Source organism: Gopherus flavomarginatus, chromosome 1 (genome assembly GCF_025201925.1).
Source record: "Gopherus flavomarginatus isolate rGopFla2 chromosome 1, rGopFla2.mat.asm, whole genome shotgun sequence".
Classification (NCBI taxonomy): Eukaryota; Metazoa; Chordata; order Testudines; family Testudinidae; genus Gopherus; species Gopherus flavomarginatus.
The window spans coordinates 213,098,785-213,111,399 of record NC_066617.1 but is presented as its reverse complement, the minus strand read 5'-3'; the positions used below and the strand labels follow the sequence as shown (position 1 = coordinate 213,111,399).

Below are 12,615 nucleotides of genomic sequence, written 5' to 3'. Positions count from 1 at the left end.
AATTCGAAACTGACCAACAGACAACTGATGTAGCCAATAGCATTATGATGTATCATAATGACTTCACGGTTTTGTCAGTAAAACCGACATGGATTGTGCAATAGCATCAATAAATGTCACTTACCTAGTTATACTTTACATTTTTTTTGCCACTTTTAGGGGCCCCCTTCCTTGTGGGGCCCCCTCCGGTAGGAGGGTACGGAGGGCACTTGCTACACCTCTGTCTAGGGGGCAACCCTACCTGTACCCCACCACTGTCTGTGGACACCTGCAAGGGGGGGAGTCTCACACAAGGGGAGGAGGATTTTGTGGATGATGAAGAGGAGGAGGAGAATGCACAGCAGGCAAGTGGAGAATCCGTTTTCCCTGGTAGCCAGGACCTTTTCCTCACCCTGGAGCCAACACCCTCCCAAAGCGGGTTCCCAGACCCTGAAGATGGAGAGGACACCTCTGGTGAGTGCACATTTGTAACTATGCTACAGGGGTTAAAAGCAATTGTGTTTAATGTTTCATTTGCCCTGAACAATTGGGATGCATTCACGGCAGTACAGCTACTGGAAAAGTCTATTAATGTATCTGGGGATGGAGCTGAGTGGGCTCCATGCTTGCCGTGTTATGGTGTCTGCAAGGATAACCCAGGAAAAAAGGCGTGAAATGATTATTTGCCATTGCTTTCAAGGAAGGAGGGAGGGAGGGAGGGGAGTCTGATGACATGTACCCAAAACCACCCGCGACAATGTTTTTGCCCCATCAGGAATTGGGAGCTTAACCCAGAATTCCAATGGACAGCAGAGACTGTGGGATAGCTACCCACAGTGCACCACTCCGTGAGTCGATGCTTGCCAAGGTATTGAGGACACACTCTGCCGACCTACTGCACTTAGTGGGGACATTCCTGATCGACTGTATAAAATCACTTTCTAAAGATCAACTTCTATAAAATCGACCTAATTTCGCAGTGGAGACATATCCCCAGTAAGGACATTCTTATGCTATTAAGAATGCTGAAGATGAGGTCAGGCTGTAGTTGGAGGTTATGAAGCGGTGCCCTTGCTGTTATTGGTCTGTTTTAGGAACAATGAAAGGCCACCTCAAGAACAGAGCTGCAGGTGGTAGCCACTGTGGGAGGGCTGTGCAGTGATGAAGAGAACACTGGAATCTTGGTACCTGGGATGCTCTGTATCCAGATGACTTCTGGGAGCAGCTGGCAGCCCTGGCTTTCTCCCCATGTTTGCAAAATCATTTCCCTGATATCTTAATCACCTGGAAAAAGGTAGGGCCATACTCATTTGGGAGCCTAACATTACTGTATTGAATACAATATGGGTATGGGTAAGGCTGTGTGTCTGTCACGGAGGTCATGGAAGTCACAGATTACGGATTTCCGTGACCTCCATGACTTTTGCAGTGGCCAGTGCGGCTGGCTCAGGGGCTGCCCAAACACTTGGGCAGCCCCTGGACCAGCAGTAGTTTGGGTGTTGGAGGGGGCTCAGGGCTGGGTCAGGGGGTTGAGGTGTGGGGTGGCACTTAGCTGCGAGGGATCTCCCCGGAGGCAGCCAGCATCTCCTGACATAGGCAGAGGGGTCAGGGGTCTCTGAGCACTGTCCCTTTTTGGAGGCACTACTCCCACTGCTGTCAGTGGCTGTGGTCCTTGGCCAATGGGAACTGGAGCTCATGGCGGGGGCAGCCTGTAGAGACCCCTGGCCTTCCCTCCCCCAAGGAGCTGCAGGGATACATGGAACCAGGTATGGAGCCTGCCAGCCCTGCCAACCTCCTACACCAGCACCAGCAAGGGTCCTGGGCCGTGCACCACTGCCTCCCCACCACAGAGTCAGCAGGGGTCCAGCATCTGCCCTGCCTCCTCCCCGCAGTTACTAAAACATAGCCTTAATTATGGGCCAAATTTGAAAAAAAATCCTTTAATTTTGCACCTACACTTATGTGCCTGCCATGAACTGTGCAAACAAATTATGAAAGGTTAACATAATTATTTGATTGCACTCACAAATCATATAATTATAGGTCTACATTTGATCCTTATGCTCACAACTGACTGTGCTCACAGCTGACTGTGAGCATAGGTGCTGGAACTAGGGGTGCTTGAAGTGGTTTCCATCATATACAGGGTTTACAGTTTTGTTCAATGGCTCTGAGCACCCTGTGACTAAGTGGGAATGTTCATAATGTTTTCACTGAATACTGTATGGGTGCATCAGTTTCCCCTATGCAGTTCTTAAGTATCTAGGTGGTGGGATAAGGGTGAGTGGTTGTTGCAGAGCCCTAGAGGACCAGTGAGATGGTGTCTGCACAGAGAATGGCCGATGCTCTGTCTCCTGGCAGCTGATGGCCTGGGCCCATCCTCTGCAAAGATGCCAACTGAAGGTGTTGGAGAACAAAGAGTTCCTGGCCTGGGAAAGAGACAAAGGCCAGAGGAGGGGCTGGAGGGGTTTCAGTTTGGAGCTGGCTGGGGAAACAGAGGGAGCCCCATGGCTGGGGTCTAAGCTCTCTGCCCCCCAAGATGGACCTGACTGAGGGGGTCCTGTTGTCTGCATCTATAAGCTCTGTGTTGGACTGGGTTCCTGTCATCTAATAAACTTTCTGTTTTACTGGCTGGCTGAGAGTCACAGTGAATCACAGGAAGTGGGGGGGGGGGGGTGCAGGGACCTGACTCCCCCACACTCCATGACACACCCTTGCTATAAACTTGTTCCAGCAGCTCTGTTTGTTTGGCCATATCCCTTTTTGCAATCCCCAGTTTTCCTGCCTTCCATTTAGAATAATGGAAGTTCTTTACTTGTTCTTTTAGATGTCTCAACAAACATATTTCACTTTTATGCTCTGTTGAAACTCATGATGGAGTAAGTCCAATGAACAACCTCATTACGTAAGGCAGTGTTTCCCAAACTTGGGATGCTGCATGTGTAGGGCAAGCCCCTGGTGGGCTGGGCCAGTTTGTTTATCTGCTGCATCCACAGGTCTGGCCAATCGCAGCTCTCACTGGCCGCGGTTCGCAGCTCCAGGCCAATGAGAGCTGCTGGAAGCAGTGTCCAGAGCATCCCTCGGCCCACACTGCTTCCTGCAACTCCCATTGGCCTGGAGCAGCAAACTGAGGCAAGTGGAAGACACGATCCGCCAGACCTGTGGATGCGGCAGATAAACAAACCAGTTTGGCCCTCCAGGGGCTTTCCCTGAACAAGCAGCGTCCCAAGTTTGGAAAACACTGAGGTAGGGGATAATATCAGACAGGCATACTCAGAGCACAGTTCCTCTAATTTCACACACTAACACCATTTGATCAAGACTGTAGCTAGTTAGAAAAAAATTTGAACCTTTCAATATTCCTTTTCAAAATGACTTTTCATTTCACATTTTTTAGTTTTAGTTTTAACATAATATAAAATATCAAAATTGGAATGAAATGTTTAGATTTTATTAACATGAAACTTTTCAATGAACCCAAAACATTTTTTCAAATTTTGTTTGGCAGGAAATTTCGAAATGGTTTTGTTTTGTTTTGTTTCCTAATGCAATTAAAAAAAAAAAACCAACGACAACAGTTTCCCATGAAACATAAAATCTGGTTCCTGCACAGCTGTAATCAAAGGAGAAAATGCATCGTGTCTAGGCTTGGCAGAATTCAATTTTAATTTTTTTTATAATTTCAGAAGATAATATTGATATTTATTTAAAGCATTTTTTTTCTATTTTATTGATTCACATTTTCACAGTTTCAGGAAATTGGGGGTGAGGGGAGTCAGATGACAAGGAATGGAGGTTTAGACAATTATTTAATGAAAGTAGATATCGAGATTCAAAAAATTTAAGTATTATAACCATTAACACAAAAAATCTGTCAACATCCCCTCAGAAAACATCCTGAAATAATACTCTAAGTTCTCAAGCAGCAATTTTCTTACTATGCCTATCTGTAATTTCTGGTTATCATCGATGGAATTATTTTTTCATCAGTTTGATTATGCACAGTGAAATCGATGTATACCAACATTTACTGATAAAAATCTAATCCTTCCACATTTAATTTTGCCACAGTGGTGCATAATGTGCCATCTGCACTTCGGGCCATTTCCCCCCCTCAATTGCAGTACTGCAAATCCAGAAAAAATCCATTGACTTCAGTGGAGCTACTCTGGCTTTACACCAATGTAAATAAGAGCAAAATTTGGCTCGGAGGCCTGGCCTCACTGTTTTAACACCTTACTATGTAGTGTCATATGGATTATCTTCACAGGAAAAAAGCTTGGCTGATTAATGTTCTGTTCCCAAATGATGAAGATCCCCAAATACAAAAACACAATAATGTAGGAAGCATGTGATTTTTATGCTTAGGGGTGATGCTGCCCCCGATATGTGATTCCAAGAGGATTCAGCAATACAAAGCTACATTTTTTTCCCTCCAACACAAAAAGGCCACCTGTAGCTGCTTAATGTTAGGTTAATATACTCCAAGGCATGCTACTACTGCTTTCTATTGAAATCATTGCACCGCCGCATTAATCAGATCAAAGTTGTTGTTATAATGCTAAATGGCTATCTGGGAGCACCACGCAGGCATAAGACAGCATTATTGCAGTTACTGTTAGCAGCTGCTAGCAAGACACAGGAGCCTCTTGCACATATGACTGATTTACCAACATCCATCTGACCTTGTTTAACTGATCATTGAGGTCACATCCAGCCTGTATATTTCTGGCATTCATATGCTGACTGTGTCTGGCTTTGTGGATGATGTTTTTTCATAGAATGATGAGGGAAAACATTAAAAACAATTATGATATCAGGGGGAGAGAAAGGAAACTGATACACCCAGGAACAAGAACAGTTTTACACTTCCTAGGCAGACAGTTTGAGGATATGATGGTGGATCTTAATCTCGACCATTTTTACACCTTGAATAATTCAGTGAATGGATTTATCATCAGAATCTCTGGCTATAGATCAATATTGGATTATATCATGGAAAAAAAGAATTAAGTATGTCTTCATTCTGTGCAAGATAAAAAGTCCATCTGCTTCCATTCTTTATTCATTTTGTCTGTAAGTAGATTACAGTGCTATACGTTAATTAAATGCTTAAGACTGGCTAATAAATTTGTTACAAACCACTCTCATTATGATAGCTGCCTATTCATTAAATAAAGATTGGAAACATACAAACAAATGACTTTTTGCTATAAATCCTAAAATCCTAAATGTGTGAAATCTAAGGAGTCTGGAGTTTTCTGTACCTCTTTTGCATTGCAATTTCTGCATCAGTGTAGTTGATATAAGAATGCAAGGAGAAACTGCATTCATTCTTTTATTTTCTCTTATTTGCAATGAGGATTCATGTGGGCCCAACACAAGAGAACAAATACCCTACCTGTTTTCATTTTGGGAACACCGTCAATAGCAATATTCTTCCTTTCACTCCCATGCATGGGGAGATAGAGCCATTCAGGACTGCTGAAAATATCATCCTGTGAATCAGTGGGCAAAGGAATGCTGAGAAAACAGAATAGCTAATACACTTACCATATCCCTCTGCCCCAAGTGTCTGAACATTTCACCGATGGCCAAGCTCCACTGATCTAGGAAGTAAGAATGACATAAAAACCTGAATAGTAGACCCTCCACAGGAACTGTGCCATCACAGCATGCTAAGCACACAGGGGTTTTGACACTCTTTTGATTTTATGGTTTATACTATTATTCAGATGCATTAATTTGGAATGGAAGGTGAAAGAATCATTTAGGAGACTAAGAATGACTTGACAAAAGAAAAAAGAAAGAAGACCCGTTATATTCAATGAGAGTATTAAACAGTGTTTTTAAAACACATGATGATTTGAATGAGATCTGATGCTTGCAAGAATTTCATAAGCCCCTTTCTAAACAGGTCCAGTAAAAAAACCAAATGTATTTTATTAGTGTTCCCTAAAGTCATTATTATATATCAGCATCTAGATTGTAAGGACTGAAGACAAAATAAAAAGAGACATTTCTGTTGGCTTTGCAGGTCCCACCGATATCTTCTCTTTGCTAATAGCATAATACATTTTAACTGACAGTAATGAACTACCACGGCTCCACTGAGTGTGACAAACAGGTTGAAGACATATCTCTCACTGCAAACATGCAAAAGTAAGCAAGGTAAAAATCTTAGGAATGCGAAACAAAAGTAATCTACAGGGAGAGGTTACCATTATGTTATATGCGATGATACATTTGTGCATAACATTTTTGGTTGAAATTTGAGTGAACAAAATTTCTGATGAAACATGGGAGTCATCAAAATTGAATATATTCACAGGAAAATGTTAGATTTAAAATTTCAATTAAATTTTTCAATGAGAAAATTCAAAAATGAAACGTTTTGAAACGTTTTGCTTTGAAAAAAATCAGCGTCAACATTTTTACTTTCAAGATTTTTAATAAAAAATTCTCTGAACTTTCAATCCACTTTTAAAAAATATACATAGTTTGACTTTTTGTCCCATTTTGAGATGCAAACAAAAAGTTGAAATGGCAGTACTTCGGGTAAAACAGAATTATATTTTCTGAAAAGCTTCTCTTTTAAGTCTCAGCCATATCAGCCAGAAAGCCCAAATGATCTAAGAAATGCTAGACTGGAAGCACAAGAGCTAAGCAGAAAAATCAAAGTGATTAAGGAAATTACAAATTTTTTAGAAGAAGGGGCGGGAGGAGGAAGAGTAACCTAATAGCACTGTATCTAAGAGCTAATACTTAGAGAGCAGGAGCTGTGAAAATACACCAAAATAAGCAGGGAATGGGTAAGTAAAATACAAAACACAATACCCTGCAGTAGTTTGAAAATCCCGTACAACCCTCTAACAGGTGAAATTCATTACAGAGGTCTCAACAGCATATTAGTGGTAATTCTTAATGATGGTGATGTTTTTTGTGGGGAGCATGTGGGAATCTGGAAAGCAGGGGAAATACACTTCACTATGAAAAGCAGGAATGAGGAAAATGTCTTGAAGGAGAAAGGACAGCATATAGAAATAGCACATATAGCAACAATCTCATAAGAAGGTGAGCAATAGCTTATACCACCAGAAATTTTTAAAATTAGTTTTTACTTTCTTAAGAGTGTTTCGGTGTTTGTGATAGATGCCAAAGTGGCAGCCCTGAAGACTGAAGCCATGTGTCTATACATAGCAGAGGCTTCAGCAAAACAAGCTTCCCCAGCAATGCGCCTTAGCCCACATCTTTGGAGAAGGGGTACTTTGGCCTGTGTGCCTAGACACCTATTGTCTGCTCTACTAAGACTGCTATCAGGATACTGTCCTGGCTTCCAACTAGTCATGAAGGGTTTTGGCTCCTGAACAGGGTTGTTATTTCTCCCTGGAGAGAAAAATGAATGGAGACAGACTCAGGACATTCTCTCTCCTATTTTACTCTTATTACCTTTATCAAGGATGAACAAAACAAACAACCCAGCCAAAAGCTTACACACAATGTGTCATCAGTTTCACAACTCCAGCCACAGAGGAATGCATTCAGGTTTTCTTGCCAGAATGCTTTCAACTTGCAGTGTGACTGAAACAAATTAATCCCTGCCGTAGTTCTCCAGAGGCCCATGGAGTAGATTTGACCCTTTCTGGTTTAATTCCCCCCCCCAAACATATTATAATCCTTTTCTGGGTGGCCATTCTATATCACTACCCACACATAACACTTATCACAAGACTGTAGAGCAGTGCAGGATCCATGCTTTCAGGTGAGATGGCAGGTGCACAGTTTATAAGGGCTGTTGAAAAATGGCATGAAACATAGTCTGAAGCCCATGGAATGATGAGACAGAAAAAACTGCATCATGGGATGGTGAGCCCACTAGAGAACCAACTGTGGACATGCTCCAATGACACAGGGAGCATTGTGTGAACATGCACAAGTGATTTTATTATTGCGGTTTATGATCATCAGTGTAACTTGAATTGATATAGGCTACAGCCACACTACAAAGTTAAGTCACTGGACAGGAGAGAAGCATTATTAAGTGTGAAATACTGGTTTGCCATAGGAGGTGTTATCTCCTGCCCAACAAAAGAAGGTCCACCAACAGATGAACTATTGTGGAACATCAGAGGACAAAAGATTTAACAGTGCCAGGGTTATTTCTGTGAAGGAGATCTGCTGTATCCTCTATTATCACCTCTTTAGTTTTAGGGCTGCTCTACATGGTGCATTAGTTTGCACCAAAGGGGTGTAAATTCACATCTGCACTAGTGTGTCATGCACTAACTGGCCCAAACAGTAATGTAGTCTTGTTTGAAACAATCACTGACACTAAGGAAGTTTGAGGGAACACCAGTAAGGGGCAGTTAGCATGTGACACCCAAGTGCAGACTAGAATCTTCACCCCTCTGATGCAGACAAATACACCATGTAGACAAACCCTTAGATTTGGACCAGACTTTCCTCTAGTTTACAGACCAGCCTAAAGCCATTATCTTCCAGGAAGATATTCCTGCTAATCACTGATGTGAGATTAGAATCAGGTCATTCATATGCAATCAGTCTATTTCCTCTTGATGCTAGAGAGCTTTGAACAAAGGATAAAAAGAACACTTTAGCTAAATTTAAACAGCAGATCTGTTTACTCTCCCCTCCCCCCGCACCCTTTATTTAATCAAGCATTCACATCGATCCTTCCCAAAGCCAGGAACCTGCAGTACCATCTGCAGCCATATATAAGCTTCTGTCTATCACTCTCTCTGGGTCTTGGTCAGTTCCTGTCTTTCTGTACATGCCTCTCTGAGCTGGAACACTGTGTTTCCGTTGAATCTCAGGAAAAATTACTTGTTTTCTCCTTTCTTAAACAAATATGTCAATGCCAAAGCAGTGTCAGCAGCCCTGTGCCACAGCCTGCAGCCATACAGTGGTCTCCATCTACCACTCTCTCTGTCTGTGCAGCTGCTGGGTTCGTTTTTTAGATTAGAAAATAATCATGTTTTTAAAAGCACAAGTATTAGCTGCCATATTGTGTGCTTTTGGATAAGAGACTGTGCTAAATGTCATGTTCCCATTTCCCTCTGTACTCTGTTCTTTTTCCATCTCCAGTTTATTTGTTAAAATAAATTGTTCAGCACTGGTAATGTGCAAGTATTAACCTTGTCTCTTGCTTGGTCATTTTCAATGTAAAGTTTGTGTCTTTTCCTCAATCTCTGCCATAAGCCTCCTACATCCTTCCACTTTTAGAAGCAATATAAAACTGACATGAGAGAGCAGTCTGGCCGTGCACATACTGTAATTGACCCAAGCTCCTATGATGCAGAGCATGAAATACTTGGCTTTCCAAGTGCCCACTTTAAAAGATGTCCTTATAGTGTTATACTACATAAGTTTTTATTTCAAATGTGACAAGGAGAAGAATGGTAGAAAACAAACATAGGGGAGATCAAACAAACATGTGGGCTGATGCTTTCCCACACACGACTTTGAGTTAGAACTCCTGGGTGTCATTTTCCAACGACTGGGCAAGTTTAACCTTTTTGTGCCTCAGTTTACCAATCTGTAAACTGGTGATCAAATGAACAGAGGCACATCCCTTAACACAAACCCAAGGGGCCTGATCCTTTGATCTGACCAAGCTGTACTTGTTGCAGGACCCTAGAGTTGGGTAAGGTGGCTGAAAGCTGCCCTGACACATATTTCACTCCTCAGGCTGGCCAAAGCCAGTTTGGCCCCAACATAACATGGAGAGCTGCCTCACCAGAACTTTACGTCACCCAGGGATTCCCTTATGCAAGGAGAATCTTTAACTGACAAATTAATCAGCTCTCTAACTGTTTTGTGCTTTGCAAAACAAAAAAGGGTTACAGGTCTATCCCAAGGTAAGATCTTATCACATTCACACCCTTTCTGGAGGTTGGCTTTTATTCAGCTGCCTCGATGACTTTGTTAAGAACCAAACCTTGAGACAGGACAATGTCTTCACACAGTTCAACAGAAACCTTAATTTCTAATTTATTCCTAAAAAAGCTACTCCCAGAGGTTTTCCTATATAATTTCCTGTCCCTGCTCATGTAGCAATCAGCCTTTTATCTTGATGTGTTGAGTTAATGTGACCCACCTGGTCTACAGGCTTGTGTGAGTCAAGCAGAATAGTTTTACACTTCCTCACAGGATCTGAAATCCACAAACTCGTCATAAAGATAATAATACCTGACAGATGCTCTGGAGAGTCATAAACATTTCTAAAGCATTTAGGTCTGGATCCACAAAGGGACTTAGATGCTGCAACACTGAGCATCATGGTGCTTAAATTCTAAGTGCCTAGAAAACCACAGCAACAACAAAACCGCAATCCACAAAGCCTGAGTTAGGTGCCTAGGCTCCCTATACAATAAATGGGGAACAACAGGCACCTTCGAATGGGATCCACACAGTCAGCACAGTAGGCAGAGGGCTATCTAAGCAAGCTAATGGGAGATGCTGATGGGAGGGATGTGTCCTAAGCCCCACCCCTCTGTCAAAGGTAGACACCTAAGACCAGGCTTCAGGGAGGCGCCTATCTCTGCTTAGTGATCCACGAATGGGAACCCCTCTCTGGGAATCAAGCAGCTTAGGCACCTAGCCTGCCTTACACTACACAAAACAGCCAGAGGGGGAGGTGGTCGTACTACTACTATCTATCTTGTGACTGTTAGCCCAGCGGCTAGAGCAGTGGCTCTTAAACTTTTTAATTGGTGACCCCTTTCACATAGCAAGCCACTTTTTAATATATGGAACACTATTATAAATGTTGGAGGCAAAGCGGGTTTTTGGGGTGAGGGTTGACAGCTCAAGACCCCCCATGTAATAACCTCGAGACCCCCTGAGGGGTCCCGACTCCCAGTTTGAGAACCCCTGGTTTAGAGCATTCCCTTAGACTGTGGGCGATCCATGTTCAATTCCCTGCTGGCGAAAGTTCAAATCTCAGGAGAGCTACTCAAACCACTGAGCTGTGGGATACACTGATGTGGGGTTCCCTCGATCTCTCCTGCTGAAGCTGTTTCATTGCAGATAGAGAGAGAGACTGGAGCAGGGGTCTGAACTGAAATCTCCCACCTCCCCGGTTGGGTTATCTAACCTCCAGAGTCATTCTCTCTCTCTCTGGCCAATGGCTGTTCCATTGTGGATAAATGTTAGTTAGTCATTGGGCCAAGGGATGAGTGGGAATGATTCTGTAGCCTGGTGATTAGGTCACCCACCTGGGAGATAGGAAACCCTGGGGTCTGTCCCCCTGGTTCAATCACCTTTTCTTTATATAGCCACCATGGAACAGTTTCAACAGGAGAGATGGAGGAGAGCCTCCTCTCTCCCCAAAAGCAAAATATCTCATAGTTCAGGTGATTAGAGCACTCTCCAGAGGGGTAGAATTTGAAAATGGGTTTCCCTTCTTCCTAGCAGGCTAAGTGGAGAATTGAACCTGGGTCTTCCCCATCCCAAGTGAGTGCTCTATCCACTGGGGTTAAAATTATAAGGTGGGCAGCAACACCTCCTGCTCAGCCAGATTTTCAATGGGACCTGATCCACCAGGCAGCTTCTGAGAATGCCTACTGGAACATAAGAACATAAGAATGGCCATACTGGGTCAGACCAAAGGTCCATCCAACTCAGGATCCTGTCTACAGACAGTGGCCAATGCCAGGTGCCCCAGAGGGAGTGAACCTAACAGGTAATGATCAAGTGATCTCTCCTGCTATCCATCGAGCCTATCGAGCTGGATTGAGCCCACATGCAAGATAGGCAGACAAATGCCTCTCACCCACCCACTTCATGGGTCTCACTGGGGCTTAGGTAGGTGACAGGTGTCTGAACACCTATAGCAAGGCAGCAGTACGCATACCCAGATGGAAAAATTTAGGAGCCGAATGTAGGTGCCTACAGGGTTCGGTAGGAGTTTTTGGATTGCAGCAGAGCCTAAAACTGGAATTTAGGCACCTAAGTGCCTTTGTGGATGGGGGCCTTTGAGATCCTCATTTAGAAAGAGAAGTGGCTAGGATTATTCTTATAATCCATAAACCTATGTTAGTTAAAGTCAGCAAGCAAATAGTCCACAGAATGTGTCAGTGAGAAGATAAGTTACAGCCAGTGACAGTTCTAGGACAGAAAGAATGAATTTTGTAAACAATCAGAATATGCTGCATAGAGTGAATAATTTGTAATGAATAATTTATCCAGCTAATTTAGCATCCTTGAAGAATGTCCAGGAGCAAATGAAGCAAAAGAAAGAAAGAAAGAAAACATATATAGTCTATGGATTGAGTGTGAACAATTCTCTGTGGGCCTGATTCTCCAGTCGGCCTGGGACATACTGATGTTCTGGGAACGTGATGGTTGGTAAAAGGGAATAGTATATCACCTCTGTGCCACCCATGTTCTGGGCTCTGCAGGGGGCATATTCAATTCCTGGTATATGTCAGAGCAACCCCAATACTCTAATTTACATTCAGGCTGCACATACCCTTATGGCAGAGGGCTGTTCTTGTCACAAAAAATGCTGTACAGTAGTCATGGACCCAAGTGTGATACCATATACATTCTTGTAACAATGGTATTTGCGTAGCACTACGATATCTAAAACAATTTAGCATATCTACTTACTAA

The 12,615-nt window shown here is 43.0% G+C and overlaps 1 long non-coding RNA gene across 1 annotated transcript in view; it reads right to left on the bottom strand.

Annotated features, from left to right (window-relative positions):
- Positions 1 to 3,578: 3,578 nt before the first annotated feature.
- Positions 3,579 to 12,615, bottom strand: part of LOC127043063 (uncharacterized) — a 39,087-nt gene continuing 30,050 nt past the window's right edge. Inside the window, exons 3-4 of the long non-coding RNA XR_007772131.1 lie at positions 5,533 to 5,588; positions 3,579 to 5,053 (exon numbers count right to left, since the gene is read on the bottom strand). This is a non-coding gene — a long non-coding RNA (uncharacterized LOC127043063). The remainder of the gene's footprint in view (positions 5,054 to 5,532; positions 5,589 to 12,615) is intronic.